This window comes from Coregonus lavaretus (assembly GCF_964263955.1).
Source record: "Coregonus lavaretus genome assembly, chromosome: 23".
NCBI classification, from domain to species: domain Eukaryota; kingdom Metazoa; phylum Chordata; class Actinopteri; order Salmoniformes; family Salmonidae; genus Coregonus; species Coregonus lavaretus.
This window is the reverse complement of record NC_140010.1, coordinates 46,272,245-46,284,595: the sequence shown is the minus strand read 5'-3', so window position 1 is coordinate 46,284,595 and position 12,351 is coordinate 46,272,245. Positions and strand designations below refer to the sequence as shown.

Below are 12,351 nucleotides of genomic sequence, written 5' to 3'. Positions count from 1 at the left end.
TTAATACAGCCTAGACCTGTGAAGAGCTGTGTATTTTCTTTTACACGCTCTGGGTCTGATTCCGTAGCAATATGAAGAGCAGGCTGTCGGGGTGCAATGGTACCAAGTGAAAGTTCTCCCTGAACCAAGTGAAAGTTCAGTGCCTGTAGGAGAGGTCGTCCCATCAGACAGTCACCATTACGTGCAACATACAGCGTAGCTTGAACTGTTTTACCTTTGTGAGACACTGGCACAAAGATATATCCATCAACAGGCACACTAGATCCATCATACTTACTGATTTTAGCATCCAGTGGCCGAAGGGGAAACCTATGTGCTAGTTTTGCATGGTAAACATCAGAGTTCAGCAAAGACATCTGGGCTCCAGCATCCAGTGTCATTTTCATTTGTATGAAAGGACTTCTCAATGTTGCGCCATCGCCACCCACTGTCATCAACAAGCCAGGTAGTCAATTGTTTAAGTTGAGCTGCCCAATAGTAATACTTAAGGTTGGGCACAGTTAGGCCACCTGACTCTTTATAGAGTTGCATTGTTTTTAATCGCACTCTTGGGCGTTTTCCTTTCCTTGCCATATAAAACATGAGATCAATAGGTCAAAAGTAGAAGTAGCTACAGCATAGGGATAGGTAGCATCCGAAATGGGTATAGTAATCTTGGCAGGATGTTCATTTGGACTGAATCTACTCTCCCTATGTCACGCCCTGGCTCTGGGGACTCTTGTATGTTGAGCCAGGGTGTTCGTTTCTTTGTGTAGTTCTAGGTTTCGTTTTCTATGTTCACGATCTAGTTTATGTGTTTCTATGTTGGCCGGGGTGGTTCTCAATCAGAGGCAACGTGAATCAGCTGTTGCTTGTTGTCTCTGATTGGGAACCATACTTAGGCAGCCTGTTGTGCACTTGTGTTTTGTGAGATCTTGTTCCGTGTTGGTTTGTATTGTATAACCGAGGACTTCACGTTTCGTTTGGTTGTTTTGTGTATTTGAAAGTACTAAAATAAAAGTATGTACTCGTATCACGCCTATGGTGCGCGTCGCCAGCCCGGCCCGGCCTGTTCCTGCCCCTCGCACCAAGCCAATGGTGTGCGTCGCCAGCCCGGCCCGGCCTGTTCCTGCCCCTTGCACCAAGCAAATGGTGCGCGTCGCCAGCCCAGCCCGGCCTGTTCCTGCTCCCCACACCAAGCCTATGGTGCGCGTCGCCAGCCCGGCCCGGCCCGTTCCTGCCCCTCGCACCAAGCCAATGGTGCGCGTCGCCAGCCCGGCCCGGCCTGTTCCTGCCCCTCGCACCAAGCAAATGGTGCGCGTCGCTAGCCCGGCCCGGCCTGTTCCTGCTCCCCGCATCAAGCCTATGGTGCGCGTCGCCAGCCCGGTCCGGCCTGTTCCTGCTCCCCGCACCAAGCCTGTGGTGCGCGTCGCCAGCCTGGTCCGGCCCGTTCCTGCTCCCCGCACCAAGTCAGTGGTGCGCGTCGTCAGCCCGGTCCGGCCCATTCCTGCTCCCCGCACCAAGCCTGTGGTGCGCGTCGTCAGTCTGGCACAGCCCGTGCCCGTTTCACCGGTGCCTGGTCAGGTACCGGTCAGCTGCTCCACACCGGAGCCTAAGCAATCCGCTCCACCGATGTCCAGTCCAGCCCCAGCCAGCGGGGCCAGACCAGACCAGGGGCGCTACAGGGGGGTTGTTAGAGGGTGGTGGTCACGCCCAGAGCCGGATCCGCCTCCGAGGAGGAATGCCCACCCAGCCCCTCCCCTGTTGGGTTTATGTTGGCGCGGTCGCAGTCCGCGCCTTTGGGGGGGGGGGGTACTGTCACGCCCTGGCTCTGGGGATTCTTGTATGTTGAGCCAGGGTGTTAGTTTCTTTGTGTAGTTCTAGGTTTCGTTTTCTATGTTCACGATCTAGTTTATGTTTCTATGTTGGCCGGGGTGGTTCTCAATCAGAGGCAACGTGAATCAGCTGTTGGTTGTTGTCTCTGATTGGGAACCATACTTAGGCAGCCTGTTGTGCACTTGTGTTTTGTGGGATCTTGTTCCGTGTTGGTTTGTATTGTATAACCGAGGACTTCACGTTTCGTTTTGGTTGTTTTGTGTATTTGAAAGTACTCAAATAAAAGTATGTACTTGTATCACGCTGCGCCTTGGTCCGCTCCTTTTGACGATCGTGACACCCTACTAGAGAGGGGGGAAGAATGTTCCATCTGTCCATATTTGCTCTAATTCCATTGATACGTTTAGTGTAATTTGCTTCATACAATTTGCTTCATACAGTAAAGATGAGTAGGTAGTGAAATTCCTAGATATCTAATACCACAGTTTGGCCAATTAAATGACAGCAAGGCCTTTGTTTGCTTTGAAATATTGCCTCCTATTTCTATGGTCTCTGTTTTGTCAACATTGGCTTTGTACCCTGAGTAATGACCAAACAATTTAATACTCTTCATGAGACATGGGATTGTTGCCTGTGACTCAGATAATAGAGGAGAACATCATCTGCATATAGTGAAATCTTATGTTACTCTCCACCAATCTTAATGCCTTTAATGTTCTCTTCATACCTTATAATTTGGCCTAAAGGTTCAATAAAGATATCAAACAGTAGGTGGCTCAATCCACAATCTTGTCTTGTCCCTCTCTCCAGAATAAAATAATGAGATATTGCACCATTTGCACAAACTGAGGCTTTTGGATTTGAGTAAAGTATTCTTATCCAACTTAGAAACCTTGGCCCGAAACCAAACTTGATCAACGTCTGGGCTGGAAACTCACAGGAAACCTGATCAAAGGCCTTTTCTGCATCCAGAGAGAGGACCCCTGCTTCATCTCCTCCTCTCCGGGAGTGCGCCATGATGTTGAGAAGCCTGCAAATATTATTTCCTGAGTACCGCCCTGTTATGAACCCTATTAGGTCCGGGTGTATGATAGTGCAAATAAATTGCTTCAGTTTATGGGACAGTATGGTTGTTAAGATGTGGTTGTCACAATTCAGCAACGGAATAGGTCTATAACATCCGCATTCTGTAGGGGTTTTTCCTTCCTTGTGGATAACAGTAATTAATGCATCACCCTACGTGGGAATGATCATATGCATCTAATAGTATAGGAGAGACTATTTCAGCAAATTTCTTGTAGAATTCATTTGTAAATCCATCCGGTCCAGGACTCATATCGTTTTTTAGCTTCGTCATCACTTCCTTAATTTACAATTCTGTAGTAGGTGCGTCCATTTCTTCCTTCGCCTCCTCTGAATAGTAGGCAATTTAACGTTCTGAAGGAAGCCCTTAATCTGCTCCACATTGTCGCACGTGTCAGTGTTTTTATAAAGTGTTTTATAGAAGTCTGCAAATGCATCACAAATATGCCCAGGTTTTGTTAGAAAAGTATCGCTGCCGTTTACGTTTTATTTTCTGTATAGGAGATGCAGCCTGTTGTTTTTCAGCTGGTATGCCAGTAGGCGACCAGTCCTATTTCCACTTTCGTAATATTTAAATCTTACATGATATTTTTCCAGACATCAGGCTCCTCTCTTGCCACTTTCATCTCATTTAAGATGCTGTGGGATTGTTGTTGTTTGTGCAGCCGCTCTAATTCACATATTTATTTTCAAGCATGACTAATTTTTGTAATTTTTTGCAGATGAGAAGGCAATTACACAACCTCTCAGCTACGCTTTTGCATACTCCCAGAGAGTAACAGGCATTATTTCAGGCGAAGCATTGAATTCAAGGTATTGCTTTATCTTTGATTCAACAAAGACCTTAAATTCTATATCATTCAGTAATCTGTTATTCATGAGCGATCTTTTAGACATTCTTTTATTACCTATGTCCCATTGGCGACTCACTGGTCCATGGTCAGACAGTGATGGGTAGTATGTCGCACTTAGTTACTCTATGAGCTTCCGATTTGTATGTGAAAAAGTAGTCAATTCTAGAATAAGTGTTGTGTGGGTTAGAATAAAAAGTAAAGTTCTTCTCCCGAGGATGCACATGGTGCCAGATATCCACCAATCCAGCCTCAACACAGCTATTCTTAAGTGCTTTACACATTTTGGAGAGAAGAATGTTGGTTGCAGGAAGCTTGTCTAGATTCTGTGACATTACACAATTAAAATCACCTCCCATTATAAGCACCCCAGTTGCCTTATCTAGAATTAAATTAAATATATTTTTAACAAACTGTGGGTTGTTATCATTGGGAGCATAAACATTACAGTGGGGAAAAAAGTATTTAGTCAGCCACCAATTGTGCAAGTTCTCCCACTTAAAAAGATGAGAGAGGCCTGTAATTTTCATCATAGGTACACGTCAACTATGACAGACAAATTGAGATTTTTTTTCTCCAGAAAATCACATTGTAGGATTTTTAATGAATTTATTTGCAAATTATGGTGGAAAATAAGTATTTGGTCACCTACAAACAAGCAAGACTTCTGGCTCTCACAGACCTGTAACTTCTTCTTTAAGAGGCTCCTCTGTCCTCCACTCGTTACCTGTATTAATGGCACCTGTTTGAAATTGTTATCAGTGTAAAAGACACCTGTCCACAACCTCAAACAGTCACACTCCAAACTCCACTATGGCCAAGACCAAAGAGCTGTCAAAGGACACCAGAAACAAAATTGTAGACCTGCACCAGGCTGGGAAGACTGAATCTGCAATAGGTAAGCAGCTTGGTTTGAAGAAATCAACTGTGGGAGCAATTATTAGGAAATGGAAGACATACAAGACCACTGATAATCTCCCTCGATCTGGGGCTCCACGCAAGATCTCACCCCGTGGGGTCAAATTGATCACAAGAACGGTGAGCAAAAATCCCAGAACCACACGGGGGGACCTAGTGAATGACCTGCAGAGAGCTGGGACCAAAGTAACAAAGCCTACCATCAGTAACACACGACGCCGCCAGGGACTCAAATCCTGCAGTGCCAGACGTGTCCTCCTGCTTAAGCCAGTACATGTCCAGGCCCGTCTGAAGTTTGCTAGAGTGCATTTGGATGATCCAGAAGAGGATTGGGAGAATGTCATATGGTCAGATGAAACCAAAATATAACTTTTTGGTAAAAACTCAACTCGTCGTGTTTGGAGGACAAAGAATGCTGAGTTGCATCCAAAGAACACCATACCTACTGTGAAGCATTTCAAGGTCCTGGAGTGGCCTAGCCAGTCTCCAGATCTCAACCCCATAGAAAATCTTTGGAGGGAGTTGAAAGTCCGTGTTGCCCAGCGACAGCCCCAAAACATCACTGCTCTAGAGAAGATCTGCATGAAGGAATGGGCCAAAATACCAGCAACAGTGTGTGAAAACCTTGTGAAGACTTACAGAAAACGTTTGACCTGTGTCATTGCCAACAAAGGGTATATAACAATGTATTGAGAAACTTTTGTTGTTGACCAAATACTTATTTTCCACCATCATTTGCAAATAAATTCATAAAAAATCCTACAATGTGATTTTCTGGATTTTTCTTTCTCATTTTGTCTGTCATAGTTGACGTGTACCTATGATGAAAATTACAGGCCTCTCTCATCTTTTTAAGTGGGAGAGCTTGCACAATTGGTGGCTGACTAAATACTTTTTTCCCCCACTGTAAGTAAGGAGACATCTGTTTCCGCTATAGAGCCATTCATCAAAATAAATATTCATTCAGTATCTTGGAGTTGAGAGGAGAGAGAAAATGTAATAATCCTGTGTATTAGAAAGGCCACCCCACACCTTCTACCTGAATAATGGGAAGGAAAAAAATGTGGTTAGCCCATGACCTACTAAGTTTCCGGTGTTCTATATCAGATAAATGTGTTTCTTGTAGAAAGGCTACTTGGCAGCGTAGATGTTTCAACTGCATTAGTATTTTCTTCCTCTTGATTTGACTATGAAGGCCCTTCACATTATAACTTACAACTTTAAGTGAAGTCATTTTGAAAACGAAATGGAGCATAGGGAATTCTGTGTGGGCAAAAAAGTAAAAGAATACAAATACGGAGGGGGGATGGACAATACTGAAAACTGTAATAAAGCAAAACAGTGTCACATAAGATTAATTTGGATAGTGAAACAAACTGTACAACAGGACAATGTACATCAGAAATGTTTTTTGTCTTCCACACAACTGACCTTTCTCTGTCGAGTCTCTCTGCTAAACCTAGACACATTACTCCGGCTTAACCTAGACACATTACCCGGAAAACGTGTCGCATTCTGCCTGAGAGGATGAGGAGCAGCCAGACTACCCATAAAAGCGTCTGGGCCTCAGTACGCTCAGTACGAGTAATACAAATACATCAAATAAAATATAAAATAAAAAAACAGACCTTAGTCGAAAATGAAATGGAGGTCTTTGGCGCTTCACTAAACCAAATACCACCTCCACTCGAACCCTGTCTATTGTTATTACTAGTCAGATCGTATGATGGCAACAGATTGTGCATTCGGAAAGTATTCAGACCCCTTGACTTTTTCAACATTTTGTTACGTTACAGCCTTATTCTAAAATGTATTTATTTTATTTTATTCTCATCAATACCCCAAAATGACGAAGTGAAAACAGGTTTTTAGAAATTTTAGCAAAGTTATTAAAAATTAAAAACAGAAATACCTTATTTACATAAGTATTCAGACCCTTTGCTATGAGACTCGAAATAGAACTCAGGTGCATCCTGTTTCCATTGATCATCCTTGAGATGTTTCTACAACTTGATTGGAGTTCACCTGTGGTCAATTCAATTGATTGGACATGATTTGGAAAGGCACACACATGTTTATATAAGGTCCCACAGTTGACAGTGCATGTCAGAGCAAAAACCAAGAGCTCCGAGACAGGATTTTGTCAAGGCAAAGATCTAGGGAAGGGTACCAAAACATTTCTGCAGCATTGAAGGTCCCCAAGAACACAGTGGCCTCCATCATTCTTAAATGGAAGAAGTTTAGAACCACCAATACTTTTCCAAGAGCTGGCCGCCCAGCCAAACTGAGCAATCGGGGGAGAAGGGCCTTGGACAGGAACCCGATGGTCACTCTGACAGAACTCCAGAATTCCTCTGTGGAGATGGGAGAACCTTCCAGAAGAACAACCATCCCTGCAGCCCTCCACCAATCAGGCCTTTATGGTAGAGTGGCCAGACTGAAGCCCCTCCTCAGTAAAAGGCACATGAAAGCCCACTTGGAGTTTGCAAAAGGCACCTAAAGACTCTCAGACCATGAGAAACAAAATTATCTGGTCTGATGAAACCAGGATTGAACTCTTTGGCCTGAATGCCAAGCGTCACATCTGGAGGAAACCTGGCACCATCCCTACGGTGAAGCGTGGTGGCAGCATCATGCTGTGGGGATGTTTTTCAGCGGCAGGGACTGGTAGACTAGTCAGGATCAAGGGAAAGATGAACAGAGCAAAGTACAGAGAGATCCTTGATGAAAACGTGCTCCAGAGCGTTCAGGACCTCAGACTGGGGGGAAGGTTCATCTTCCAACATGACAAGAACCCTAAGCACACAGCCAAGAAAATGCAGGAGTGGCTTCGGGACAAGCCTCTGAATGTCCTTGAGTGGCCCAACCAGAGCCCGGACTTGAACCCGATTAGAATATCTCTGGAGAGACCTGAAAATAGCTGTGCAGCGATGCTCCCCATCCAACCTGACAGAGCTTGAGATGATCTGCAGATAAGAATGTACTGAGTAAAGGATCTGAGTACTTATGTAAATGTGATATTTCAGTTTTTTATTTTTAATACATTTGCAAAAAATTCTAAAACCTGTTTTTGCTTTGTCATTATGGGGTATTGTGTGTAGATTGATGAGGAAAAAACAAGCAACGTTATCCATTTTAGAATAAGGGGTCTGAATACTTTCCGAATGCACTGTACTTTTCACAGAGTCGTGACGGAACGACGACATGGATAATATACAGTTGGCAGGGTTTTACGTGCATCGGTAAGACAGAACAGCGACCTCCGGTAAGACGAGGGGTGGTGGTGTGTGTCTATTTGTCAATAACAGCTGGTGCGTGATGTCTAATATTAAGGAAGTCTCAAGGTTCTCATGATAAGCTGTGCACCACACTATTTACCAAGAGTTTTCATCTATACTTTTTGTAGCTGTCTATTTACTCCCACAAAGCGATGCTGACACTAAGACCACACTCAACGAGCTGTATAAGGCCATAAGCAAACAAGAAAATGTTCATCCAGAGGCGGCGCTCCTAGTGTCCGGGGACTTTAATGCAGGTTAACTTATATCCATTTTACCTCATTTCTACCAGCATGTCACATGTGCAACCAGAGGAAAAAAACTCTGGACCACCTTTACTCCACACACAGAGACGCATACAAAGCTCTCCCTTGCCCTCCATTTCGCGAATCTGACCATATTTCTATCCTCCTGATTCCTGCTTAAAAGCAAAAACTAAAGTAGGAATTACAAGTGACTCGCTCAATAGGGAAGTGGTCAGATGACGCAGATACTAAGCTACAGGACTGTTTTGCTAGCACAGACTGGAATATGTTCCGGGATTCATCCGATGGCATTGAGGAGTACACCACCTCAGTCACCGGCTTCATCAATAAGTGCATCGATGACGTCGTCCCCACAGTGACCGTACGTACATACCCCAACCAGAAGCCATGGATTACAGGCAACATCCGCATCGAGCTAAAGGGTAGAGCTGCCGCTTTCAAGGAGTGGGTCTCTAACTCGGACGCTTAATAGAAATCGTGATATGCCCTCTGTCTTGTTTTGTATGCTTTGTACAAAATAATAAAATGCAGGATGACGGGATCTTTATAAACATAGCTCTTTATTAACTAGCTATAACATTTGAAAGTGCATGTGCCTTTTACTGGGAGCTGTTCACCACCATAACCAGTCAGTCTGCGCGTGGTGGGCTGTAGCTCGCACTCAGATGTCAAGCTTCTGTACTTATTCAAATGAATAATGTTTACTTGTGCACCAGTGTCTAGTTTGAATTTGAGCTCTGTGCCTTGTGTTCCTATCTCAATGTCAGCAAAGGCTTGCTCTGTCTCTGATATCTGACTTTTCTGTGTCACTGAATCAACAAACAGTTCATCAGCATTTGACTCTTTGATTGACATTTCATCTTCACTCACTGTATGTACTGTTTTTCCACGGTAAGCTCTGCACACCTTTGCAAAGGGATTCCATTTTCCACATATAGTACACTGTTTGCCTTTAGCTGGACAATTTCCTTGTTTGCCATGCACTTTGTATCCACAATATTCCCTTGTTTTGGGGCGTTTGGAGTCTGTGTCGCTCTGTTTTGGAGTTCTGTCTCTCTCCGTTCTGAAACATGTCCTCTGGGCACCGGAGGTGTGCTTTGATGTCTGCCTGACTGCGTGCACTGCTTGTTCACGTGATGCGCTCGTGCTGCCACCGAAATGGTTTTCATCTGAACCTGTGCTAGCTTGTGAGATCTGGCTATGTCGATAGCGTTGTCCAGCGTTAGCTCAGACCCAACATTCAAAAGTTTCTCTCTCACTCGCGATGAGTGTATTCCAAATACAATACGGTCCCTGACCATCTCATCCTTGTTTGCATAATCACAGTCTTTCACAAGCAGACGCAGCTCAGTGACAAACTGTTCAAACGATTCGCTAGCTCCCTGTACTTTCTCATGGAATTTGTACCTAGCGAAAATTGTATTGGTCTTTGGCATAACATATGCTTCAAAACAATCGTAGTATGTTTTCAGTACCTTTGATTCAGCCTCGGTAAGTGTCCATTCCCGGGGTAAGTTGTGCCAAGAGACCACTTTTTTGTACAAGCTATGTTTTCAGTCTTGCATTATCATCTCATCTAAGTAACGGAATTCGCCAGTCTTCCTTAGCCACTTATGTAGTTTAGTCTCTCGCAAAAATAGGTTTCTAACCTTTTCAAAGGTAATTTCCTGGTTAAATAAAACATTTAAATAAATATTAGGCTTTGGACAGTTTGCTTTTGCTTGCAAAATGAACAGACCTTTATCAACAAGCATCAAATACAGCAACAATACAGGCGTTTGTACGAATACTTAAAAAAAAAATACAATATTTCATTAACATCTGACCGTACAAATGACAGAACCAGTGTACTCACATAGTACATACCAACAGAGCAGAGCCTTGGAATAGGCTGGACTATGGAACTGAGAAAGAAGGTGTAGCGGAGGTGAGCCGAACTCACGCTCTTGTGATGAAGTAGCCCTGTCTGACTTTGGTTTCCCAAGTGGGAGGCCGGGGTTCAGATCCCACCCGTGACGTGTGTGTGTATATTTCTGAATTAGAGACATCTCTGCAGTGGCAAGTCATATGAAGTGTCACACTAATTGTCTTCATCGTCGGTGTTGTCGATCTCCAACTCTGGTCGTGGTCTTGTTTGTGTGTGCGGTTGGTGGGATGTCTCTAAATTGGAGTCTGCAGTTCGTGGGGCAGAGAAAGCTCATCTATCTGCACCACAGCCAAAGGACTCAACACATCCCTGCTCCGCAGCCTGCAGAGGTGAGAGAGAGAGGGAACACACTCTACATAAACACACGCGCACCATTATTTTTCCCAGTGGTTGAATGCACGTGTTATTACTTTTCCTCCAGCCTGGAACCAATCACACACAGCAGGACATTGAGTGGGACTAATCAATATCAGCTGACAAAATCAACATCCAGGAGGCTGGCAAGTGAGGAGCAGAGGTAGCTAAATGCAATATGAATGCCATACATGCGCATATAGTACATGTATTACAGCATTATCATGTAGCACACAGCATTAAACACAAGACATTCTCTCTGTGTGTGTGTGTGTGTGTGTGTCTGTCTGTCTTACATATTAGGCCGAAGCAGTAGCGAGGGCTCCAGTCCTGCCTGCAGTGGCGAGTGCTCCAGTCCTGCCTGCAGTGGCGAGGGCTCCAGTCCTGCCTGCAGTGGCGAGGGCTCCAGTCATGCCTGCAGTGGCGAGGGCTCCAGTCCTGCCTACAGTGGCGAGGGCTCCAGTCCTGCCTGCAGTGGCGAGGGCTCCAGTCCTGCCAGCAGTGGCGAGGGCTCCAGTCCTGCCAGCAGTGGCGAGGGCTCCAGTCCTGCCTGCAGTGGCGAGGGCTCCAGTCCTGCCTACAGTGGCGAGGGCTCCAGTCCTGCCTGCAGTGGCGAGGGCTCCAGTCCTGCCTGCAGTGGCGAGGGCTCCAGTCCTGCCTGCAGTGGCGAGGGCTCCAGTCCTGCCTGCAGTGGCGAGGGCTCCAGTCCTGCCTGCAGTGGCGAGGGCTCCAGTCCTGCCTGCAGTGGCGAGGGCTCCAGTCATGCCTGCAGTGGCGAGGGCTCCAGTCATGCCTGAGCCCTCGCCAGTGTAGATTTAAATAATATTACACTTTTAAAATTATTTAATTCAATTGATATAATATAAATGTCTATTAGGTTCAATGTTATTATATTGAAGCGGAAAAACTGACATTCATTAAACTGGTGCTTATTTTGTTTCCTGCAGCTTACTCTGGGACTAGGAGAAGTGGGCACATAATGGGATTCTACTAGGACAACCCCCATTCGGGATTCTGCAGTCCATTTGGCATGACTGTGGATGGGTTCTGGGATTTACAAGCTCTCGCTCTCAAACTACCATAATTCTAATGGATATGTAGAGCAGGATATGAGTGGGTGTAATGGATGAAAACCAGTGTGGGGATGTGGACTATTTACTACAAGATGAAGATTCATTAATAGAAGGGGTCAGCAACCCAATCCTGATTGTGGTAGTTCTGAGTGTCACGTTTTTAATTGGACTAACACTGCTCTGCAGAGAAGATCAACCAAACCACCACCCAGAGAACCAGGAGCATGTGTATGCTGTTCGGGAGCAGCTTCAGCAAACCCCTGCCGAGCCCAGGTTGCAGTACTACACTGATATGTTATGTCCAGTGTGTTTACATCAGGCTGCACTGCCGGTAGAAACCAACTGTGGCCACCTCTTCCGTGGTTCTTGTATAATTGCATATTGGAGGTCTGGGACTTGGCTTGGTGCTATTAACTGTCCCATCTGTAGACAAATGGTTACATTGCTTTTCCTGCTCTTCCAAGACTACGCCTCACTGCAGCAGGTCCAGGATGGGCAGGCTGAGCCGATACTCATCTTGCAGGATCTCAACCACTACAACCAGTGATTCTCAGGCCAGCCCAGATCTCTCATGGATCATCTGTGGGAGGTCCCAACTCTGCTGTGCCACTCCTTCAGGGAGATGTTCTCCATTGGCAGCCCCTTCTGGATGTTCTGTATTCGTATCCCGTGTCAGGTGGCGCCTCCCTGCTGGACTTCATCCCCAAGGCCCTGTTCAGCCTGCTAGGCATCATGGATGACTCCTTTGTCGTCTTGCTCATCTGCATCTCCATCATGAAGTGGTGA

General features: G+C 45.4%; 1 pseudogene across 1 annotated transcript; it reads left to right on the top strand.

The window, feature by feature from the left end:
- The first annotated feature begins 11,614 nt into the window (after positions 1-11,614).
- On the top strand, positions 11,615-12,351 carry LOC311150537 (E3 ubiquitin-protein ligase RNF170-like; annotated as a pseudogene). Its single transcript has one exon. The product of its transcript is annotated as an E3 ubiquitin-protein ligase RNF170-like (transcript).